Source organism: Pleurodeles waltl, chromosome 3_1 (assembly GCF_031143425.1).
Source record: "Pleurodeles waltl isolate 20211129_DDA chromosome 3_1, aPleWal1.hap1.20221129, whole genome shotgun sequence".
Classification (NCBI taxonomy): domain Eukaryota; kingdom Metazoa; phylum Chordata; class Amphibia; order Caudata; family Salamandridae; genus Pleurodeles; species Pleurodeles waltl.
In genome coordinates this window covers 1,970,985,315-1,971,010,857 of record NC_090440.1, presented here as the reverse complement: position 1 = coordinate 1,971,010,857, position 25,543 = coordinate 1,970,985,315, and the positions used below count along the sequence as shown (strand labels likewise).

The 25,543-nt window shown below is 41.9% G+C and overlaps 1 protein-coding gene across 2 annotated transcripts in view; it reads right to left on the bottom strand.

Annotated features, from left to right (window-relative positions):
- The window catches only part of NLE1 (notchless homolog 1), a 158,837-nt gene extending 135,062 nt beyond the window's left edge, over positions 1-23,775 (bottom strand). Inside the window, exon 1 of one of the 2 annotated variants that reach the window (XM_069226354.1) lies at positions 23,719-23,775. The gene's annotated coding sequence lies outside the window, so the exon portion shown is untranslated. The remainder of the gene's footprint in view (positions 1-23,718) is intronic. The other variant, XM_069226355.1, reaches the window with a different exon arrangement.
- Between the last annotated feature and the right edge of the window lie 1,768 nt (positions 23,776-25,543).

The following is a 25,543-nucleotide window of genomic DNA, read 5'->3' as shown; positions in this document are numbered from 1 at the left end:
CAGGGCAGGAGTGTTTCTAATTTTATGTGTAAATGCTCACTTTTAATAAATATATCACTAAACATGATGTGGTAGCGCACTGTCATTTACAGATAGTAAATTTCCAATAAATGTCCAAAAACCTTCCCAGCCCATACACATGCTAGTGCTTCATGCTCTATGGTACTATACTGACATTTAAGTGGTCTTGGTGTCCTGGATGTGAAGGCAAATGTTTTTTCATTACCTGCAACTTTGACTCACATTTATCTAGTCTGATTGTAATACATCTTTGCAACAAAATAGATAAAACCGGTCTCAGAATCTTGTTGTGTTCATTTAAGTGCTCAGCAAAGATCAAAATGTTGTCTTGAAACACCTGCACACCAGCGATGCCCCAAAGAAATTGTCCATGAATCTTTGGAAGACGCTGGCAGCAGACACTCAGCGCGCGTGGATATCATTTCACCGAACCCTAAAGTGAAATGAGCTCGTTTCACTTTCTCTGCATCTGTGCTCGTGGGGCCATCTCAGTCCCCCAAGCACCAATCCAGACAGGAAAGGTATTGATGGAAGGGGGTGAATCTCTCCTTTCCAATGGCATCTTTCCCTAGTTGATCCCTAATTGGGAATTCATTCCACTAGACACCAGGGAAGGAAAGCGGCCCCTTTGGCCAGGGCTTTTGCTCCCCCAATATATCTATGCCACAATTCACTCTGCCCCCCCCCCCCGACTCCTCCCCCAATTCTCAGGGGGGACAGAAAGCCCACCCCAGCCTACCAGGGAATATTTTATTTTATTTACTTAGTGATGGGGATGGGCCTCAACAAAATGGGCACAGACTCTCTGCCCCCCCCACCCTCCCTTTTGGGGGCAGATAGGGGCACTAGCCCCTGATATGCTACTGGGTTGGCAGAAAGCTCGCCATGCACCAGGAGTTTTTTTTTTTTTTTTTTTTATTAGTGTAGGGGCGGCCCAGAATGGGCATGACAATGCCCCAACTTCCCCTAAAAAAATGGCACAGTCTTTCTACCCCGTTGGGGGCAATAGCCCCTGATCTGCCACCCTCCCCTCCCCCCGGGGTGGTAGAAAACCCACTATGCACCAAAGATTTTTAAAAAATTAGAATGGGCATGAGAATGCCCCCACCCTCCACAAAAATGGCCACAGTCTTAGCAACAGCCCCCGATCTGAAAAGCCTACTAGGCACCAGGGACTATTAGGGCTGCTCAGAATGGACATGGCAATGCCTCTAACCCCCAAAATGGCACAGTCTTTGTGCTCTCCCGCCCCGACTAAAGCATCTAATCCCAATGGCAAGCAAAAGGAGATTTAACTCATTTGGGTGTTGACGTCACATATGGGCCAACAGAGCTTGGCTAACTACCAATATTGTCCCTCTTGCAATAGTGAACAGCTGCACTTTTTGGACTTGGGTAGGCTGCTACCTGGAAAAACCTACCAGACCCAGTCACGTCTTAAAGGTAGACATCTCAGGAAGTCCAGGGTGGTGTGCTTCAAATCCATACTAAACCATTTTCTTACACACAATGCCCTGCAAACCTTCTACTTTGCCTGAAGTCATGCATTTTCCCTACATTACATTTCTGTGAGGGAAATAGTCAGAAATCTGTAGGCCTCCACAGAATTTCTACCACCCAACTTTGTCCCACCTGTGCCATTAAAAACTCTGCCTCACTTGTGTAGCTGGGCCTAGTGCCAGCAACAGGAACAGATCCAACCAAAGTCAATAGGAGCCTCCCTGCAAGCATCCGCATTGTCCTCGGTTTGATCAGTTCTTGTCACTGCACTAGGCCCAGCCACACAAGTGAGGCAGCATTTTTATTGGCACAAGAGGGACAATGCTGGATGGTAGGAATGCTGTGGATTCCTACAGATTCCATAAATTTCCATCACAGAAATGTAAGAAAAATTTGAGATTTCAGGAACAGTCTGAGGTTTGCAGTGCATTGTGAGTCAATAAACCTAATGAGATCCACACAAGTCACACCATCATGGATTCCACTAGGTGTCTAGTTTTAAAACAATGTACAGGTTGGCTAGGTTTCCCTAGATGCTGGCTGACCTAGGGTCCAAAAACCAGAGCTACCCACATTGGAAAACAGAGGGTCAGTTTTTGGTGGAAAAATACGCTGCATACATGTTGTGTTTTGGGCCATTTCCTGTCGTGGGCACTAGGTCTACTGACATGTGAGGTATCATTTTTACTTGGATTATGCTTCATTTGTGCCTTTCAATTGTAAGCCAGTGTATAACAAAGATGACGTTTTGAAAAATACCCTCCAAATCGTACATTAGTATGGGTACTCACAAATTCAGAAATGTAGAAATAACCACTGCTCCTAAACTGTAAAACATATGTGCATTTCAGAAATACATACATTTCCTGCCTATTTCGCTTCAAGAATTGGTCTATACTTGTTACTCAATGAAAAAACATTGTTTGGTGCGGCTCAGTTGTTGGCTTTGGGTGCACTGGGTTTTGGAGAACCTGCAAACGCTATACATCCCCACAACCAGAAGGGTCTAGCGATGTAATGGTATATTGTTTTTGTCAATTGGACATTGTGATATTAAGATACAGATGAAAATGTCACAAATGCCCATTTTTTTCCTACTCATTTTCAATATTTCAACAGATATTTTCCTTGGGAAACCCAAAGCAAAAGGATTAAATGCGTCTTCTTTGCACAGTAGGCTACAGCTTAAGAGTTGGCCAGAACTCTGTAGAGTTAAGCAGGACCACTCTGGAATTTCACTGTTTATACTTGTTTTTAGCTGCTAATTTTACTTATTGTACATTGTTTAGACTGATTTCTATCTGTGTAGATTTTTGATTTGGGGATAACTGTACCTTGTCCGAAACTGATGATTTAATTGAAGAAGAGGAGGCAATGTTGAGTAACAATAGAAAAGGGGGTAGCCCACAGAATCCTAAAATAACACATTTTTATAAAATGTGTAATGTTGACCAACAACCTACTTCTGGTATAGAAACTGCCCCCAATACCTCTGATGAGGCTCTTATCTGGTGTGACCTAGGGTTGAGGTCGTGCATGTAGAGATAATAGGCCCTTTAGCAGTCCAGTTGTTATTGGAGTGGTGGAAGTATCTCCAGCAATTACCTGCATTAATAGATTTTTGCCCTTAGCCTCTCTTGAAATACCAGAGGCGACTGAAGTGCATTTCCCAGTTAATCTAAGCTAACCATCCAGCCAATATCTATGCCCCTCCACCATTTGAGAACCCTATGAATGAAGTTATTGCATCTCCCAATAAGTCAACCAACATCCAAAATAGGCAGGAGATGAAGGAACTAAGTTTGAAAATAGATTCCCTCAGGCAAGAGGTTGTGGATTTAAAAGGGTTAGTTAAAACTAAGCTGGCACATATCAAAGCTCTAGGGGTGGGCTCAAGCAGCTGCTCGCAGGGGAATCACATCCAGTCTGCAGCACTACATAACAGAGGCAAGCCACAGAGCCAGGACACACAGCCACTTGCTCTGCAATCTAGACCTCTTAAGTCAGCATGCACCCCCAATACTCTGCAGAATTACTGCACTACACAGGCCCAGGATCTGGAAAGGAGTGGGTTGACAAGTGTTAATAGGGCATATACTTCTACTGTTTACCAAAGCGGTAGCTGATGTCTGAGGCCCCATGGAGTCCTTCCTGTATAATCTATTATAACGCTTCTTTCACAGTGTATTTAGTGAGAGAATGATTCGCAAAACATACGCCAGCGAAAGGAAATCCCACTCTAGATCTCTTTACCACGTTAGGGAACAACATAATATAAGACTAGGAACTTGGGGAATAGAGTTTAAGTGACAAATGGCCTAAAACTAAGGCACTACGCCAGATGGTGATACATTAAAAAAAAAAAGTCATCCATTGGATCAGGCAAGAATGACAATGCTGATCGGTTGTGCAATTAGATTTAGTTGAGGCAGAATATTTCATTGGTAACAGAGGGGTATTCGGAAATATCAGTCTTTCTTCTAGATCTAAGCGGCCGGCTTACTCAACATAGAATTTACATTTCCCCCCTGTTCTCAAGCCCATCAATATGGTTTACGCTGAACTTATCTACGGTTTGTATACAGCTTTCTGAAGGTAACCTGACTCCTTCATCCGGTATATTAAAACAATGCACAATTTGGAGGTAGTTGATTGACTCGTAGGGGATGATACATCATCATTTTATCATTTTATACTGTTGCCCCATCAACTCCTAAATTACCTGCCAAGAATCTTAATTTCTGATAACACAGTAGATCAAAACTACAGGTGCAGCAACAGGAGAATAAGGTGTACCCACAAGGTCCTAATATAAAGACAGTAGTAGATCCTCCTGCTCTCAGGCCCAGTGGAAATAACTATAATGAGTTTATATGTTTGGTCTCAGGGAATATAGCTGGTTTGAGAGATAAATTGATAGGTCCGGATTGGCAAGACTATGTTAAGCAGTTTCACCTTTGTCTGTTTCAGGAAACCTGGTTATTAAAACCTCCTTATAAGCCAGGGTATAAAACATTTTTTGTTAATGCTATCACCTCCTCTTGCGGTCGATAATAAGGGGGACTTGTCCTTTGGGCTAAAATTTCACTCAATATTTGCACTGACACTCGGAGAAGCGACTCTCCCGATATTTTAGGACTAAGAATACATTTGCAGGAAAAAACACTGTTTTATCTCTTTAACATCTATCCTCACCCAAGGAAGAGCAACAAAAAGTCTCTGATAATAAAGTTGCTAGATGCCTTTCTCAACACCCTGAGCCCAGGCGGTTCTGTCATTTTAGGAGGGGGACTTCAAAAGCATGTTCAAGCCTATAACTGGCTTGAACTCTGTCACAAAGAAGGGTGAGATAGTGAGATAATTCTTCATTTGCTGACCATTCTAAGTGCTGCTGTACCTTTGACTTTGTACCACAACCGTGCTCTCTCTTTGCTTATATCCAGATCGTGTAAGTTACATGTGAGGCATATCATTCACATAGCCTGTTCAGTTTTTTTAAACACTAATTAATGTACAGAACACTGTATGCACTGCATCCTTGACATATCAGTATTTGTTAAAAATATATATATATATAAAAACAAACAGATTTAAACAAAAAAATAAAAAAACAAAGAAGGCGGATATGATTTGAGGTATTCCCGTCTCAATAGTGACACCTCAGACCCATACACTGTGGCCATCATGCAAATGGCTCTTCTTATAATCGAACATGAGTTGGGAGCCTGCAATGACAGGTCCAAATCCTATAACCCTAGCTCTTTAACGTTTCAAAGAGTTAATTCCAATTCAAAGGATGATTACATACTTATCAGTGTTTCTCTTTGGGCCAGAATGCTGGACTTCAAAGTAGTCACCCTGGCCACTAGCAGATGGTCCAGTTGCACCAAAAGGTGGTTGTGATTTTACCTGACAGTATCTTTAGAAACATAAGATCTACCATAATGGCTATGACGTTTCTCTTGATTCAGATAGACTTCCTCTAGCCTCGGAGACCTGTTCCTCCAGAACAGTGGATGAAGACCAACAGTCTCCTGGGTCACACTGCAGCCACAAGGGAGGCAGGAAAATAAACTACACAGGAAAGGGGAGGGTCTGGTACAACTTAGGCTCATCCAGTTCAAATTGCGAAGGTAAAAGAACAATTCATTAAACCAAACATCACTCTTGTTCCTTGTGGGCTGGTGGTAAACGGGGGCTCCTGGTCACACACTGTCCATCAAGGTGACTTATGTGCTGTGGCTCCATAATTCTAGGTGGGTTATTATTTTAGAAGGCAAGCAATGTTATTTACTATAACATTTTACTTATCGGCCTGTAGCCAATAAATAAAATGTTATATTAAGCACATATCATATGAAAAATGGACTGAAATCAACCTTTCCAGATGCTTCATAAATATATTAGACATTCTCATTATATCTATTCCTAGTCCACAGAGTTATAATTTACACAAAAGTGCAACTAGAAGTTAAAACCCACATTCCAGATACAGTCCCCAATTTCTCAACAGTAAGTGTTAAAAGATCAAAGGCAACTAAGCTATACAGATCACCTTCTCATCAGAAATAATGCAAGAATAACCACACTGTCACCAGCTAGGCCTGGAGCCTTTAAACAGTTCAAAACAAATTAAGCTCTTAATTCAATATATAGTATTTAATATATTATTCTTTCGTTGTACACAAAAATGAAATCCAAAGTTGTCTTCAACAACATTCCATCAACGCAGTTCATCCTCGTTCGATTTGGAATTTCTTCAGAGAATGAAGCATGCAAAAAACATCCTTATGTCCATTAAAAAAACACCAGCCCTGTGAAAATTTCCATCGCAGATGCTACTGTATCACTAAGGGAGGAATGGTTATTCCATAGTGCGGACAGTGCATTTGCACAATTATATGAAAAGGGCAATTCATAAAATGCCAAGCCATGTATATTTGTTATATGCTATATCTGATTGTAGAGCATTTTAAAAACACACAACCTTTTGACCAATTTAATTTCACCATCAAATATGAGGACTATTGAGAGGGGAGGGAAGGAAAGGCAGAGAGGACTAACGTTTAGATAGATAATTTTTAAACAACTAAAAAAAGCAACTAATCTGTGACAACAACAAAAACTGTGAGTGTGCCTAAACATACTCTTTTGCCAATATGAGAAAGACTATTCTACCATGCAAGACTATCACTTAGTCATGCCTAACTGTAAATCCTAATAATTTATAATAAAATCAACTCTCTCAGGTGGTTTTGGCCTATAATTTTATTTAACTTAAATAACAACAAGATCCTATTAAATATCTATCTGAGAATCACAAATTACATTGTTCTCAACTGTCAATCTATAATGTATTTCTTACCAATAAGAAAGCTACAAATCTATTCTTGCTTAACATACCATCTATTAACACTAAAGGAATGAATAGTTTACTCTGAGGTCTGCTCCTAAACTTGCCCACAAAATATGTAGTTTCAAGCATGAAGTTCTTAAAATAATTTCCTTGCACTTTATTTTCTAATTAACAGGCATTCAATCTAGTCAAGCTTTCCATTTAAGACACTGAGAAGTGGATATACATTAAGAGTTGAACAGGTACTTTATGCACTCATTATTGCCCATTATGTAGAACTGCTTTCCACTGATTGTCATACCTCTCAAAAATGCAATCATGTGTCATCACCTTGTTACCTGAAGTAACAATCGTAACTCGAGTGCATCCATTTCTCAATTACATTTAGTGTCATAACCTCCTAACATACAACAAGCATTGGCACAGCCAATAGGTCTAGTCTTTGGCACCTTATAAGTGTTTAGCCACGTAGCACACAAGCCGCAAGTTTACAAACATCACAAAGTAGTTAGAGCAACCCATCACATTTTGTGTAACAACAATAGTTGTGCTGGCCAATTTTTTAAAATGCATGTACTTGAAGATTTGTGCTTATAAATGGATTAAAAAAAATAAAACGCTGGAACACAGTCTGACTAATTTTGTGCTATATCTATAAAAAAAAAATGCAACACAGGAAATGGTGAGGGGTGGAGCAACATACAGAGCTGTCGACTTTGGAACTGGGAAACTGGGTTCGAGTCTGGGGTTACCACTCATCAAAATAAAATTGTAACAAATAAAATTAAACAATGACAATCAAAAGGCAGAGTATAGATGATGGGTTAAAAAAAAAAAATCTGCTTTTGGCAAATAGCTTACTTTTAACCAAAGGTAAGTATTATTCAGTTTCTAAAGAAACCAAGAACAGTGCATGCAGGTCAGAACCCCAGAAAGGGGTAGCCCCTTTCAATAGTAAGAGCCCTAACTAACCCCAGGGGGTGTCATGCTTCATCATCGGGCAGCTCCAAGCTGGGACAGCGCTGCAATGGCCAACGGGCCCCCTCTAAGGGTCTCTTTACCGGAGATCTTTTCAGGTTGCCAATCTGAATGGTGAGGTGCACAGAAAGTGTGGTGTTTTGAGAGTACGTAGATTGGTGCAAAAAAAGATCAGTTAAAAATTACTAGGGGTAATCCAGAATTAGTTTATTATACAGGGACCCCTGTCATGATAAAAGCAACGAGAGTCAGTAATGGGCACAATGATCCTTCTGACTCAGGTGTGTAAACAGAATAAGGTCAACAAGTTTCTTGCCTACTTAATGCCCTACAAGGATATGGGCAAATCTTCAGGACCAGAAACCTAACCTACTCCCGGGGGGTTGTTCTTAATAGTAATCCCTATGTGAGCCACTCCTTACAAAAAGTGTGTAGTGTCTACCTGTTCTATGAATAGCTGACCTGCAAAGGAGCACAAAAATGATCAAATGACAAAAGAAAGAATTATCTTATTGAGAGCACAAACACAATAGTGAAATACACCAAGGAAATTCCCATGCAGTGTAGTCATGAATACAGCGGTCCGCATATTGACAAGGCTAAATTTGGCTTACCAACCTGAACATTAAATAGTTATTCAATCGAGTGGCAGAGGAGACGCCCCTTGTGCATCTCCCCTAAAAGTTTTAAAGGAAAAGCAATGAGAGTAAAACAAAAAACTGTGCCAAGGCTTAAAAATATAGAGTGGCAGTCATTCTCACCGCCTGTCTCAGGGGTAACAAATACTCACACAAGTCCCGTAGGGAGTTTTGCCAGAGACCTACCCAGTCCTCTGCTCCTGTGGAAGTGGAGGCGAAAAACCGGTGGCTGGCTTTCAAAGCATGTTCCCACTGCTTAATCAGGAGCAGATGAGACTCAAAAGAAAGCGGGCTCCTAGAGAGAGTTGACTGGAGCCTGTGTTAAGAGATCGGCTGCCATCTTAAGACTATTGTCGGCTACGAGCCTTCCTCTGTTTCCAACAAAAGACATGTTTCAGCCGTGTACAGCCAACAGGGGCATTAAGGTGACCATTTTGGAGAGGGGGATTTAAATACGTAGATAGTGTAAAGTAATAGCATCAGATTGTCAAATGCCACAGACCAATACAATATTGGATCCGATAGTCAAACAATAAAGCATTGGCATCTTCCTTATAAAGCTTATTAATATTGTAGCGCGTAACACGCGAAAAAAGTGTGTGCGCGACAACATTATAAGGTAACCCATCATAATAAGATCACCCAATGCAGCCACTGTTAAGAGGACAAATGGTATACATGGATAGTGTAGGATTAAGGTGGCAGATGCCACACACCAATATTGGCTTGGATAATCAAATAATCAGTACTGAGATGACCAGGCAGTCACCATCTACCAGATGTAGCTCATTAAACTTGTGTCACATGCAACACTGTGTGTGTGACAACGTCACGAGGTTATGAATTTTGATGAAATCACCAAATCCGGCAGTGACTGCATGGGATGACACCCACCTCAGCAGATTCATGTGGTGCACCGTCCTTGCAATCACCACCCCTCCCCCCCAATCCTGCACTAGTGGTCCCATTCTATGTCTTATCAAGATGCGTGTAAGCTGAGGACAAAATCCCTGGACTGGGGTTCATGTTGAAACGTCTGCCCGGGGGAAGTCATCGTTCATCCCCACCCTGTGTGTGGAAAAACAGAAGATCGAACCTTTTTTCTTTCTGGAATAGTGCTTCCGTGGATAGATGGGGATGAGTCTCTTTACCAGTTCATTGTATGTCATTTATGTGTGGTTATTGTCAAGAAAGTGTGTGCTCATTCTAGAGGTTCTCTCAGTACAAGGGATCCCACTACAATGCTCCATGATGCGTATCTTTACTGCCCTGGTTGTCATGCCTATATTTCTCTTCTTACAAGGACATATGATCATATATATGCAGTTCTTGGTGTTGTGATTGGTGTGCGACCTTTGAGTCCGGACCCATGTTTGGTCCAATGTGTTAGTTTTAGATGGAGAAATCAGACTACACACCTTACATGAGTCACATCGGAATTGGCCCGACACTGGTGATAAATCCCATAGGGGAGGCTGCATACCCATATCAGTTTGTTTAGGTCTCGTATGTACAACCATGTTTCTAATGTTTGATGTACATTTAAAGGCAAAGCGAGAGACGGCCAGAAACAGTGACCCTGTGTTCAGAATAGGCCAGTGTCTCTTCAGTATTTTCTATACTTTGTTTGACAGAGGTGTGAAGGATGTGATACATGTCAATACATCTTTCCTGGAGTCCCTTTGTTCTAGTAAAGCAGCACTATTATAGTGCCTAGACCTTTTGTGGGCTTACTGAACACAATATAGTGGATATTTCTGAAACGTCAAATAACCTGTCAATTGGACAGCAGGATTCTCAAACTCCCTCACGGCGGTACAATTACGACCTAGTCGCTGCAACTGGCCAAAAGGCAAATTGTCCTTCAGGTGTTTAGGGTGGTGGCTATCATATCTGAGTAAGCTGTTACAATCTGTTTTTTTTGTAGGTCATGGTTTGTAAGGTTCCCCCACTCAGGGTGATTAGAAGGTCTAAAAAAAAGGGGAGCTTTTCTGAAGGGAGGTTTCTTGTAAATCTCAAAAAGCAGTTCTGATCTTTGATCCAGGCACAAAAAACTCATTACAAGTTTGAATATTGCCTTGCCAAAATACAAGGATGTGGTCTATGTATCGATGCCAGATCATCATGTGGGTGCAGTATGGATTTTTTAAGCAAAAAATATTGGTTTTCTTCAAAGTGAGCCATGTAGCGGCAGGCCAGGCTGGGGGCGAAGATGCTACTCATAGATGTACCTTGTGTTTGATGATACATTAGGTCCTTAAATTGGAAAACTTTTTCTTTGAATGCAATTGTGGCACACTCCATTATGAAACCTATTGGTGTATGTGAAGACCAAGTACTCGAGCAAAGGGCTCCTTCGACCACCTCCAGGGTAGCGCCCTGGGGGACGTTAGTGTAAAGGGCCTCAACATCCAGGGTCAACAGAAGATCAAAAGAGTGCTCTACTAATACCTCCTCTATGAGGTTCAGTACAACTATGGTGTCTTTAAGGTAAGATGGAGTCTTCATGACTAAAGGCTGCAGGAAATCCTCACAAAACATGGACAAAGGTTCTAATACAGAACCTATGCAAGACACTATGGGTCTTCCTGGGGGTGGGGTAATCTTGTGGATCTTGGGGAGGATGTAGAAGTATGGAATCATACAACAGGTGTTCACCAGAAATTCTACCTCGTTCTTGCTTATCCACCCCTGTGCTTCAGTAGAAACCACCAGTGACTTAATCTGAGTGCTCAGTCTTTTTGTTGGATTCTGTGTGATGGGGGTAAAAATAAATACCTCCTGTCCGAAAGTTGCCTTAGACATTCAGAGTTAATCTGTCGTGGACGTGATTACGATGGCCCCTCCCTTATCAGCTGGTTTTATAGTGATTCTACTGTGATTCCCCAGGTCACGTAGAGCCTCACATTCTCCATGTGATATATTCTGAAAGGGTGTATCTGGGTCAAGTATGTCAAAGTCTTTCGTCACTACCAGCTCGAAAATAGCAATCTCATGGGGGACCATTCCTAAAGAGGGAGAAAAAGTTTTTAACTTTTAGGTGAGATGCACAAGGAGAGTCTCCTCTGCCACTAGATTGAATAACTATTTAAGTTGATAAGCCAGATTTAGCCTTGTTAATACATGGATGGCTGTATTCATGACTACATTGCATGAGGATGTCTTTGTTGTATGTCACTATTGTGTTTGTGCTCTCAATAAGATAATTCTTTCTGTTTTTTCCCTGGACCATGTTTGTGCTATTTTGCAGGTCAGCCATTTATAGAACAGGTAGACACTACACACTCTTTGTAAGTGATGGATCACATAGGGATTACCATTAAGGACAATCCCCCTGGGAGTAGGTTAGGTTTCTGGTCCTGAAGTACTGCCCTGATCCTTGTAGGACATTAAAACAGGCAAGCAACATGCTGACCTTATTCCATTTACACACTTGAATCAGAAGGATCATTGTGCCTATTAAGGACTCTCGCTGTTGCTTTTAATCATGACAGGGGTCCCTGTATAATAAACTAATTCTTGATCACCATTAGTGATTTTTACTAATCTTTTTTGCATCAATCTACTCCCCCTGCTAAACACCACACTTTCAGTGCACCTCACCATTCAGATCGGCAACCTGAAAAGATCTCTGGTAAAGAGCCACTCAGTGGGAACCGTTGGGCATTGCAGTGCCGGCCCAACACAGAGCTGCCCGATGAGGAAGCATGACACCCCCTAGGGTGTGTGAGGGCTCTTGCTCCTGAAAGGGGGTAACCCCCCCATGGGTTCTGACCTGCATGCGTTGTTCTTGGTTTCTGTAGGAACTGCATACTTACCTTTGGTTATAAGTTAGGTATGGGCTTTTGTATGCTGGACCTTTAACGGCCCTCGGTCCCTTCTTTGTTGTGAAATTACCCACTTTTGCCTGCAGCCACGAGATTTTTGCTCTTGACAGCCTAACAGTTTAGGAAATAGTAGCTTAAGAGGTCTTGCCAATACCCCACTCCCCCAGTCTCTCTTGCACGTGCGCTCTCCCTATCAGCCTCTAAAAACACAGCAGCCATTTGTAAAGAAATTATGTACAGTTTGGCTCAACAGGAATACGTACGTTTTTCACAATTTGTTCAAAATACAAGTAAATACATACTTGGAAGGTTTGCATAATTAAACTAAAATTCAGAAATACAGCACTTGTAAGAAATGCCCGTTGTAAATAACAAGTTAACAATGTGGCATAACATACAGAGATGCCAACTTTGGGCTAGGGACCTAGGTTTGTGTCTGGGGTCGGCTCTAAAAAACAAAACGCGATTGTAAAAATAAACTTGTAACAAAAATGGCATGAAGCATTGTCCACAAGCCGAGAATTGGCTTGAGAATAAAAAAACCTACACATAGGGTGCCAAGACCAAAGGGGTGCGTGTCGTGTGGCAAAGTGTGGGAAAACCCACATGGGGGAATGCGTGCGGAGGATCCCTGGGAGAAGCCAAAAATAAACACAACAATCCTAAACCAGAAGCTGAGGTGAAAAAAAAAATGTAGTGTGCCAAAAACAATGCGTGTGGTCAATCATGAGATGATCCGTGTAATAGGGGCGGTATCCAGGGCGTGACCAAAGGTGGGATAAATGTAACCTCGTTACCAATGAAAACAAGGGAATTTCGAAAAGCATGTGAAGGAACCAATCACAAGTGATGGCGCGTGCTGATGTAGATATAGCATGTAGAGAGACAGCGCATGCCTCCTAGGCTCAACCTAAAAAAAGGGTAAGGACGGGCACTACTTAGAAATGTATCTGTTAATACTTATCTTGGCTCTTGGAACAACCACCTTTCTACACCAATCCCAGGTTACTCAGAATGGCATTCTTGGACGATCACTAGTAGGAAGTTACACAAATTTCAGTAAGACAAATTTCTATCTTGTTGGTTGTTTCTGTGGCAAAAATGTATCGAATTGTTTGAATATGTCAACTTTCAGTCATCATACCAGTATTGGAATTTCTCGAAAGAGTAGCATGTACCAAATGGTCTCATGCTTCCATCTCTCCTACGAGCAATTAAAGGTCTAATCAACTCCAATGAGAATAACTTGACACCACCATGCCAAAACAATTTATCGTCTGGTTTCCAACCTCTTTGAACTACCAATATCAAATGGTAGAGGATGCTTTCCCCCCTCCACCCCAGAGGCATCTATGAATTTAGGAGAGACACAAGAGAAGTGCACAAATGGGCTATCACATTTAAAAAATGGCAATACCCGGCCTGCACAACAGAGACCACCGTCTTGTGCCGCACACACCAAAGTGGAGCCCAATGAACTCAAGAACATGGTAAACCCATACACATTCAACATTTACTATAAGCCTCTTCATAGAGGTTCTAGACAAGATGTAGACAATAGATTCAATCATAGGGAACTGAACAGACCTGTACATGGGGAAGTAATACACCTGCACAGGTACAGGTAAAAAGGTCCATGCCCATGACTACAAAACACACTGCCAACCTTGCAGAATCATATTAGAAGGGGCATTAGGCACCATAATAAGAAGGGGTGCATTCCGGATGCCATTCTAATATCAGAACTCAGTCTTAAAGTTTAGTAAATATGAGCACCCTCTGGACCTGCTTTACTGTCAAGCTCACTAAAGGCAAAACATGTGGGGCTGTCCAGAAACACACAAGAATAAGGCAGCACAGCTTCACAGAGCCACTTTGCAACTAGATACATGCAGAAGCACAGCAGTGTTCCTATACATAACCAATATACAATGCTCTTAATCACTTGGCAAAGGACATACCCATCATAAAGAAAGTTGCCTTATAAGCACCTACCCAAAACAAATACTCTATAAGCTTTGTCAATGTGTTCAGAGTTCATAATGAGCACTGGCTAATTAAGCACTCTTTCATCAGAGGAAACAAGCATGCATCAAACTGAGGAGACCCAGGGTGCATTATGCATGCCAAGCCACGAAGCAACCACTACTATTCTGCAGGAAATGGAAGTTGCATAGCTACGAATTGCTACTAATATTTGTAGTGGGGGAGGGGCCGTTTTACCTCTAATTTACCTCTCCTTTAGGAGTAGGGAGCTACATAACCGAGCCCTCTCACTCCCACCTCCCCGTGTTTAAAAGGTTCTGCCAGCCTCTCATAAAAAGGGTCTTTCACGTCCCTCTCTGCAAGAGGGGATTGTGCACTGTGCGTATGGTGCAGGATGAGTGGGCAGCTGTGCAACAATAAAAATATGAATCATGGTACATTAAACAGCTCACTAAATGCAGTATTTTCATTTGGCGCTTTAAAGAGATATGTTGTGCTGGTCTCCAGCACATTGAAATTAGAGGATTTGTGTTGTCTGTTCCCAATTTCACTTTTTAGCCTTGATATTTTCAGGATGTTGAATGTGTGCCATGTGACCGGTTGTGTATATTGTCTAGAAGCCCTTGTGCCAGCAGTGCTGGACATTACATATAACAGACATATGACCAAAAGATGGGTAACGTACACATGACCTGGTGATACTGGTGAGGTCTGAGTGATGGGACACTGAATAACTCCTGTTGGAAATGGCCCTATTTCCAGGGTTATCCCAAAACTTTTTGCCTGTTTTTGACTGTGTGCGGCATTTTGGTTTTGCTGGCATTAGGACCCCAGACACTTTACTACTGCTGACCAGTGCTAAAGTGCACGTGCTCTGTCTAAATTGTATTGGTGATTGGTTTATCCATAAATGGCCTATTTAATTTTGTTTTATAGTGCATCATGTGTGCCCATGAGTTGTAAAATACATTTGATTGTATCACCCACATAGGTAGCCCCTGTAACCATGTCTCAGACCTGCCACTGCAGTGTTTGTGTGCGCAGATTTGAGCGGTCAGTTCGACCTGGCAAGTGCACCCACTTTCCAGGCCCAAACCTTCCTTTTCATTACCTGTAAGGTGAGCCCAAGCTAGCCCCATGGGCAGGGTGCTATGTATTTAAAAGGTAGGACATGTACTTCTGTGTTTTTCATATCCCAATAGTGAAATACTGCTAACTTTGGTTTTTACTATTGCAAGGCCTATCTTTCCCATGGGGTAAAATCGGGATTTTGCCTTGCAATATCTTTTAAGTGCAAGTTCCCAGTAGGACCAGATAGAGATGTGGAGTTTGGAGTCTCTGAGCTCACAATTCAAAAATATGTCTTGGTGAAGTTGTTTTTTAACTGTAAGTTTAAGCATGCCATTTTTAGAAAGTAGGCATTTTCTTGCTTCACCGTTCTATGCCCCTGCCTGGCTGAGGAATATATGTCTGGGTCAGGATGACAGTTGGGATGTTTGTGAATTCACTCTAGAGAGTCACACAAAGGGGGCTGAGGTGTGCCCTGCATATCCTGATGGGTCTTCCTAGGCTAGAGTGGTGGGAGGAGCTGGCACCTGTACCTGAGTAGGGCTGTGTCTGTTTTTCACACACACCAGTCTTCAACCACTTGGAGTGTGTCTAGGGAAAATCAGGGTCTTGTGCACTTCAAAGACTTCTATTTGAAGTGTACCTACTTCAGAGAGAGAAATGGTGTGATCGCGAAACTACAAAGTCGAGGCCTTACATCTTGACATGCTAGATTAATCGACCCCGCCGGATTGTACGGAACCAATGCCACATCACTTCCCCTGCAACCGCAAAGAACCAATGCTGCACCAGCGATGCTTCACCTCCCAGACACTGTGCAGCATCTTTGTTTCCTCCTCGTTTTACTGTATCTGGGGTCCGTGCTACTCCGTGATCTGTCCGCACTCCCTTGCAAGTGGCGCAGACTGTTGGGAATGACTCCAAGACACAGTGATAGCCCCAGCTGGAGCAACTGTTTCTAACCACTTTACGGAGATTCAATCTTTGTGTAAGTTGGATTTTTGTCATTTTGGTCTTGTTTTACTCATTTGTCTAAACCGGTGTGGGGTACATTTGTGGTGTTTTCACTGTGTTTGTGTGTGTGTGTGTGTGTGTGTGTGTGTACACAAATACTTTACACTTAGCCTCTGAGATAAGCCTGACTGCTCGTGCAAAGCTACGTAGGGGGTGAGGAGGGGTTATCTTAGCTGTATGACTCACTTACCCTGAGTAGAGTGAGGGTGCCTACTTGGACAGGGTGCAAACCACTGCCAACTAGAGATGCCATTTCTAACAAAACCTTACAGTGCTGACACTGATACCAGTTACATTATGTGACAGGGATGTTTCAGGATTTGTGGTAAGTAGAAATGTACTATCTGGTAACAAGACAATGGGTGAGAAATATGAGATGCAGATTAGTTGTTCATACAGTCAGGGGGTGAGTGAGCTTATGTCGGTTTATGCATGACTGCCAGTGTGCATGTGTGTTGTGTCCTAATATGTGCAGGTCAAGTTTTAAGTGCATTTCTTCTGCGAAGGTCTGTGTGTCTCAGTCTGTCTGCCCTCTAAGAAAATGCTTGAATGGACATCTGTAGAGGTGTTTGTATGAGTGTGTATACAAGCGTGTGTGTGTATATACATTTGCAAGTGTTTCTCTGTGAATGGGTGGGTGTCTGTAGGAGTTTATAATCTTATGTGAGGGTATTTGTAAGTCCAGGTGTATGTGTCCGCGCAGGTGCCTGTGTGCGCATAGCTTAGTATTCACACACGTTTGTGTGTCTGTGTGCTATTGTGTGTCTGTGCGTGCACGCGTTTGCACTAATGCGTGTGTGCTCCTATCTCAAAGTGTGATTGCTATATTTGAATGATTATAGTGAACCCCAAGGCTTTCCCATTAAAAGCAGAGACTGTTGGGCGCATATTTTAACAAAGTATTCAAATTCCATCTCATTTTACAAAAAGGAAGTCTCTGCCAGAGCACACACAAACCGGACCCTGGGTTATGCATTTTGTGTAATTGTATGCGTGACAGTTCACAGTGATAAATGTCTAAAAGTTTAGCAAATACCAAATTTTTTGTTCTTGAAAATGCTACCTTAAAATAAATAAATACATGTACTTCTCTTTCACTGGAGTCTCTGCGTTGGCTCAACATCCTGTGATCCTGGGCAAATAAATTAATCTTGATGTGCCAACTAAAAAACAAGCAACAACCATAAGCTTTGTGCAAGGAATGCGACGAAGAGGGGGAGATGGTTTGAAAACACAGACACACTGTGGAGTGCTAAAAAAAAAAAAAAAAAATAAACAAACAGGAAGGAAGCATATGGCCAGGGAAGGAGACAGTGGGAAATTGTACTTCTTCCAGGCGCTAAGAACAGCAAAGAAAGCAGAAGTGAATCTTGAGGACATGACCCTGCCTTCCAATCAGAAGGCAGAAAATGCAGGTGAACTGGAAGCCTACAAATGTTAAGTATGGGGGCGGGTTCTAAGCCCCTGTTGAATTTTTTTTTTTTTAACCAACAAAAGACTTTACAAGCACAGTGCGCAAGCATGCACTGTGCAGGCAAATGGGTCCTGCATTGGCTCGAGTTAGAGCTATTAGTGTTGTAAACTCCTAACTGGACTTTTCTTGAACATAACCTGAAAATTAAAAGTAAAACAGTTTCACATAAGTAAACCGATTTACAGCACCACAGCAGCCATGAGCATCAGTGTGAAAACAGACACAAAAGTGCAGAAAAAGAAGTTTCTTAACTTGACATGAGGGGTCAATTTTTGTATATGCTATTGATTTCTCTAGGTATGGATTACTGCAGAACTGCATATTGCCTGCGGCTGCAGCTACTCTGTTTTAACCCGTTTTTCTCTGAAATCTTTTTTGAAGCTTCACAGATGGCCTAGGGGCTGCTGCCTTGCTTATTTTGAGATGTTTTAATTGAGATATAATCTATGTCCTGTTAGTTCAAGATGTTTCAGTTGAGATGTAATCTATATCCTGTTATCATAGTTAAAGCAAATTCGGGGATGGTTTTTGCACGTATATTGAACGAAGCACCCACGTGGTGGGAGGGTGGGGTGGAAAATACAGTATACACGTGAACAGGGGAAAGGGTTGTTGGTTGCTACTGCTTTGCATGAAGAGACCAATGTGCTCTTGTGTTTGTAACCCGCTGCAGCGAATACATTGACGCAATTGAAGACCAACTATGACTCTTCGTATTCATGAGGTAGATTGGGGTGCTCTCTTCTACTGGAAGACACCTGGGAGACATTTGTTTCTCCACAAATTTGGAGGCACTGCTGAGATCCTCATGGAAAGAAATTCGACAGACTAGATGCCTGTGACATATGGAGGAGACCTGGAGAATGCAGATCATGGGGGCCCCTGATATAAGGCAAGTTTCTTGCATTTGCCATCGAACGTCGCCAACATCCTTCCATCTGTAAAGAATTTCTTCCACTGAGAACCAGTAGGGCAGACGGAATTGCGTCTCAAGAATACGAAGACCCAGCCCTAACTTGACCACACTACATGACCGCATTTAATTGGTGACACTTTGTATCTTTTGGGTTTTGAATATTTAGTTGTGATATATTGTTGACCTAGGTATTTGATTTGGTAAGCGATCTTCTCATGTCCACAATCCGCTTTTGGGATAAGGATTAGTAACCTCAAGAAATGCATTTCTAATTGTTGCTAGTGTTGTTTCGGGACTTCCAGTCTGGATGAGGCAATACCTGTACCAGATGAGGGAAGTCCGGCAGGGTTTATGTAGAAAACATATGGTGCTGGCTTGACCCACTGGGGCCCATTGTGGCACAAGTATACAAAGAAAGGAGGGGACAGACAATGGCCATTAAATGGATCTTGGGATGATGAGAAGTTTTACTATCTCGAGCAGATGTTGAATAAACAAAGTACGAGGGGCTATGTGGGCCAGTTATCGTACATGGGAAAAGGAAGCAAGAAAGGTTAGAATGAAAGGAATGAATGAAAGAATGAAAGAGCAAAATAAATCACCAGCCCAAAGATTATTCTAATGAAACGAGAGAAAGAAATAGGAGGAGGAGACCGGGAGTTGAGGATGACTACAACTAAAATTTACCCTTCTATACCTCAACAAAGGAGGAGGAGGAACACTCGTCACCCACTGACCCTTTACTGCAACACCTCCTTGACAATCCCCCTTCACCATACGCCCTTATCATGCCCTATGCGCCACTCATAATTGCAAATGGGCGAGTTCACGACCTGCCTGGGGGCCAAAATGTGTCCATGACAGTTTCTTCCTGGCCACCTCTAACATATATTGTTACCTCAGCCCCCGCCACACATTCCACAACCACTAGTACCCAGTCGTCCTCCACTACCACCAGTGCTACCAATAGCGTCCCAATAGGGACAAGATGACGGACGTCGTCAGCTGGAAGTACTTCACGTTCCACTCTGTGTCATGAGAAAGATGATCGAGAAATAAAATTTCCTGCACTTAGATTTAGTCAGGAAGATTTTACCCTAGGCAGGACCACTAGGTCCAGCACACATAAATTGCATCTCCTGAACTTTGCCAAGGTCTGGATGGATCCAAACAGGAAAGTATCCATAGCAGATATATTACGTCAATACAAGAACTACAATGACATCCAACAAGGCACACTGCTCGGATGTATGCATAAATTATTATGAGATAGATGTAGTGAAGCAGGCACTGAACTCCCCGCAGACATACGGTAGACAAATACAATCTGTACAGGGATGGAAAAGGGTTAGTGGAGAAATGTAATGCAGTGGAGTGTTGTTTAACTCATGCTCAAGCTGTAAAGGAAATATGTTGCCAAATCCCCATGTGTGAACTTCACCCCAGAGCTGATGCAACCGCTGACGGAGGGTTAATTCGCCAGTATGTACATACCCCTTGGCAACGTTCAGACCTCCTTAGTATTAGGAAAAATATGCCTGACTATAGAAAAATTCCTGCCTTGTTTTATGAAGAACTAGAGGCTCCCAGCAGGATGGCCATTATGACATCATGATGTTCTTTGGTACATTACTCCCACTCACTATTTGGCAGCAAATAAAGAAAGTAAATTATCCTAATGTTTTTGAAGCTACTTGGGAGGACGTTAGCTAATGGCCAGGCACCCTACCCAGTGATCGGTTACGCGCCCAACCTGACCACATTATAACACACCTCCAGACAATAATACCTCGAAGCCATGTAGTTTGGGACAAGTTGGCAGCCTGCAAACAAAAACAAGATGAGGAAGTGGCAGATTCTTTCACTAGATTTGAGGAAACATTCTGCACATTCAGCGGACAAGACATTAATACCCAGATAGGACAGCAGAGGTTTGCAGACAAATTTGAGACCAATTTACAGAAAGATGTATGCGATGCTATTAAAACAGAGAGCATGTGGCACACAAAATGTCCATCTGATCTGTTGGTAATGGCTACCTATTATGAAAATATGTTGAAGGCGAGAAGGGAACAGACAGATAAGAAATTAAAAGACTTAAAAACAAAAAGCACTTTTGGTACAGGCATTCCCTCAACAGTATGCAGGTAATAAAAGGGGAAAGAGAGGAAGAGGACGTGGAAGAGGGATTGGCCGTGGGCATCGAATGGCCCCGGCGCAACAGGGACAGAGAACTATACAAAAGGAAAAAGAAGTTTGCTTGCAGTCAAACTTACCTTCAAAAGTGCAATTAGCCATGTAACAGGGGCGATTGCCGAGGCAGTAACAAAATCTCCCCAAGGAGGGACAAACGTAAAGCATTTACCAATGTCAGAGGATTTTTGAAGGGCAAGCACACGAACGAGTGGTAGTGATAGACGTGAGGTGGGAGTTGTCAAAAGCTCAGATACATATCAACATGTCAGAAAAGCAGCGTTTGTGCACTGCTGGGCTCAACCTAAAATGGCACTTCAAGAGGGATGGAAGAAGCTTAGGTAGAATGTTGTGGGAGTTGGGTATATAGATCCTAAGAGTGGGTGGGGACAGGACATGTGCCAAAAACACACACAAACATACATGAATAGAAGATCTTCCTCAAAAAGGTGTGAGAAGAGACTTAGGACCTGATAACGAGTTCAGGCGTTATTTATCACCTCTGGGAAATAACAATACCAAGGGGTACTGCATTTTTGAGGGTGCGATAAATGACACCCATTATGAGTTCAGGGGGAAGAATGTGGTTTTTGGTGTTTACTGCACCAAAATTCGCATTGTATGGTAAATACTATGGGGGTTATTACAACTTTGGAGGAGGTGTTAATCCGTCCCAAATGTGACGGATATACCACCAGCCGTATTAAGAGTTCCATAGGATATAATGGACTCGTAATACGGCTGGTGGTATATCCGTCACTTTACTGTCACTTTTGGGACGGATAAACACCTCCTCCAAAGTTGTAATAACCCCCTATATCTTTTCCCCTGTTAAATTTTGGCAGGTGTCACCTGCCGAAATGTAATGAATGTTGAGTTTTGTAATGCATCTGATAGTTAACAGATGCTTTAATTACCCCCAAACTCGTTTTCCAGACCCATGTGTAAATAGGTGTTTAGGCATGGGTCGAATATTACAAGCCACTCGTAATCAGGCCCTATGAATGTTAAAGGTGTGCAAACTCCTCAAGACAGTTTAGCCAGTCATTGTTCACCAACTACATTTCTTTATTCATGTTGGACGCATGTGTACAGGAAATCTTTAGTAGACATATCGGTACCAGACTGTGAGCTAACAAGTGACTACATGGAGAGCAGGCGGCTACCACGGACATGTCGAAAGAATAATCGGCAGACGCCTACCAGTACTTGGTATCTGCAACACAGTGCTTAGTTCAGCATCTTCAACATTAGAAATACCTTCTGTGTGATATTATAAGTGTTAATTTCTTACAAGGCAACCTGCAAAAACATCTGGGAGAACTATGGAGGAGTTAAAGTAGCCCTTATTGACGAATTCTGGGACTTTAAAGGTTATCATAACCTTAGTTTTCTTTTGAATAGAGCTTTTAAGTTTAATGTAATACCACTACTCTTCAGCACAGCAATTTCACATTGCTGCTGTCATAGATTTGGAACTATAGTATCTCTTGATAACTCGCGTTGTCACTTTTTTGGCAAAAATAAACCAAATGTGATTCCGACTAGAAAACTATGCTGAATCATTTTTATGACAGTGACATAAACGAGCAGACCGAGTGCATGGGAAAACATGCACTCGGTCTGCTCGTTTATGTCACCAGGCGCTCGGCAGAACAAGACTTTTCTCCAAAGCTGATGTTTTTAACACTGTTGATATAATGTTAGGGCACCCTACTTATCAAAATTGTAAGAAACATTGCCAAAACAAATATGTACCGCCAACACTATCTCTCAGGTGTGGCCTAAATTAATTTGCCGTGAACTTACAGCTGCAATAAGTTACATTAGGTGTTTTGTACATGACTCGTGAATATGGAGTTTAATCGATGAATGACCGATAATATCCTCTCTACGTGTTTGGAATTGTTACGATGTTTTAGTATTCAAGTTATTGTATCGATTTATTGCGCAATAAAGTGCGACTTTCCTACAATTCAAACCGTACCAACTTTCAACTGTTTTGTGCCTTATGTTAATAGCAAAAGATTTCCAATGCTATAAAACAGTAGTAACAAAAAAAAAAAAACTTAGGTCAGAAGGTATGTAAAGACAATTATTTGCAGGCAACACCCTGGCACATCAAGACAGTTACAGAAGATATTATAAAAAAATAATATTGAAAACACGCCCGAATGAAAATACGTTCGAATTATAACAACAACAAAAAAATCAAAAGTACTGACTTACATATAACGTTCTCAATCGATGAAGACTCTTTCCTAACACCATCATTATAATAATAATCAAAATATGTTATGTTCGTAATAGTCCGTTTATTCATCTAAACAGTTTAGTTTTCAGTTAAACAGAAGTTGTTTGTTAGTAACTCTACACGTAATTCAAGCTTATGGTTCTGAAGGCAAGAGCCTGGCAAAAGGTGAGTGTGTCGCAAAGTATGGCTAAGAGCACCAGTTTTGCAATCTATTGATAATACGGATGGTAAAGAGTATGACACTAAATATTTATTTTATACTGCTCTGTATTTTCGGGAAAAACTTTTAAAAACATGACCCGCAACCGCGCAGAATCACCCCAACACAACACGTGCATGCTGATTTCTTCACACCATAATAGTCATACTGACTTACAATCATGACGTAGTAAAACGCTTTAAATGCTGTGACAGTTGTTTAAATGTAATTATTAAACTGTATCAGCGAATATGCTTAACTTGTTTGTAAAGGGACCACATGTCCAATACTCACATGGACCTTCCAAGAATTCAAGCTAAAGTCCGTTCTCAGTGGGTGATTTAAACGGGTATCAATTTTAGCACTTCCGGGTCGCAAAATAACCAATCCTACGGGTCAACATATTCAGTGAGTCGTGCGAGAAACACCCATTTTGTAAAATGACCTCGGATTGGAGCACTGGGGATACTTCACCCACTCACACTGCGCCAAACAGAGTTCCGATTTACTTATTGGCTATTGAGTAGCACATCATGACGGAGCCGTTCCGAATGTTTAATGCAGCTTCGTTTGGTGAGGCTGATTTTGGTTGCGAGTTTGTCTGCTTTAAGTCTGTTAGTCACGGTCCTGGGGTGATAACCTGTCTAGGGTCAGATAAGCCAAACTAGGTTGCTGCCCCTTTAACCCCTTCGCTGCCAGGCCTTTTCCCCCTCCTGTGCCGAGCCTTTTTTTGGCTATTTGGAGCAGTTCGCGCTTAGGCCCTCATAACTTTTTGTTCACATAAGCTACCCACGCAAAATTTGCGTCCTTTTTTTCCAACATCCTAGGGATTCTAGAGGTACCCAGACTTTGTGGGTTCCCCAGAAGGATGCCAAGAAATTAGCCAAAAAACAGTGAAAATTTTGTTTTTTTCAAAAAAATGGGAAAAATGGGCTGCAGAAGAAGGCTTGTGGTTTTTTCCCTGAAAAGGGCATCAACAAAGGGTTTGCGGTGATAAAATCACCAGCTTCCCAGCTTTCAGGAACAGGCAGACTTGAATCAGAAAACCCAATTTTTCAACACAATTTTGGCATTTTACTGGGACATACCCCATTTTTACGATTGTTTGTGCTTTCAGCCTCCTTCCAGTCAGTGACAGAAATGGGCATGAAACCAACGCTGGATCCCAGAAACCGCAACATTTTTGAAAAGTAGACAAAAATCTGAATTCAGCAAGGGGTAATTTGTGTAGATCCTACAAGGGTTTCCTACAGAAAATAAAAACTGAAAAAGAAAAATATTGAAATTGAGGTGAAAAAAACATCAATTTTACTCTACGTTTTACTCTGTAACTTTTTCCAGCAATGTCAGATTTTCGAAAGCAATATACCGTTACGTCTGCTGGACTCTTCTGGTTGCGGGGATATATAGGGCTTATAGGTTCATAAAGAACTCTAGGTACCCAGAGCCAATAAATGACCTGCACCCTGCAGTGGGTTTTCAATCTATGCCGGGTATACAGCAATTCATTTGCTGAAATATAAAGAGTAAAAAATAGCTATCAAGAAAACCTTTGTATTTCCAAAATGGGCACAAGATAAGGTGTTGAGAAGCAGTGGTTATTTGCACATCTCTGAATTCCGGGGTGCCCATACTAGCATTTGAATTACAGGGCATTTCTCAAATAGATGTCTTTTTTACACACTGTCTTACATTTGGAAGGAAAAAATGTAGAGAAAGACAAGGGGCAATAACACTTGTTTTGCTATTCTATGTTCCCCAAAGTCTCCCGATAAAAATGATACCTCACTTGTGTGGGTAGGCCTAGCGCCCTCGACAGAATATGCCCCAAAACACAACGTGGACACATCACAGAAAACAGAGCTGTTTTTAGCAAAGTGCCTACCTGTAGATTTTGGCCTCTAGCTCAGCCGCCACCTAGGGAAACCTACCAAACCTGTGCATTTCTGAAAACTAGAGACCTAGGGGAATCCAAGATGGGGTGACTTGTGTGGCTCGGACCAGGTTCTGTTACCCAGAATCCTTTGCAAACCTCAAAATTTGGCTAAAAAAACACATGTTCCTCACATTTCTGTGGCAGAAAGTTCTGGAATCTGAGAGGAGCCACGAATTTCCTTCC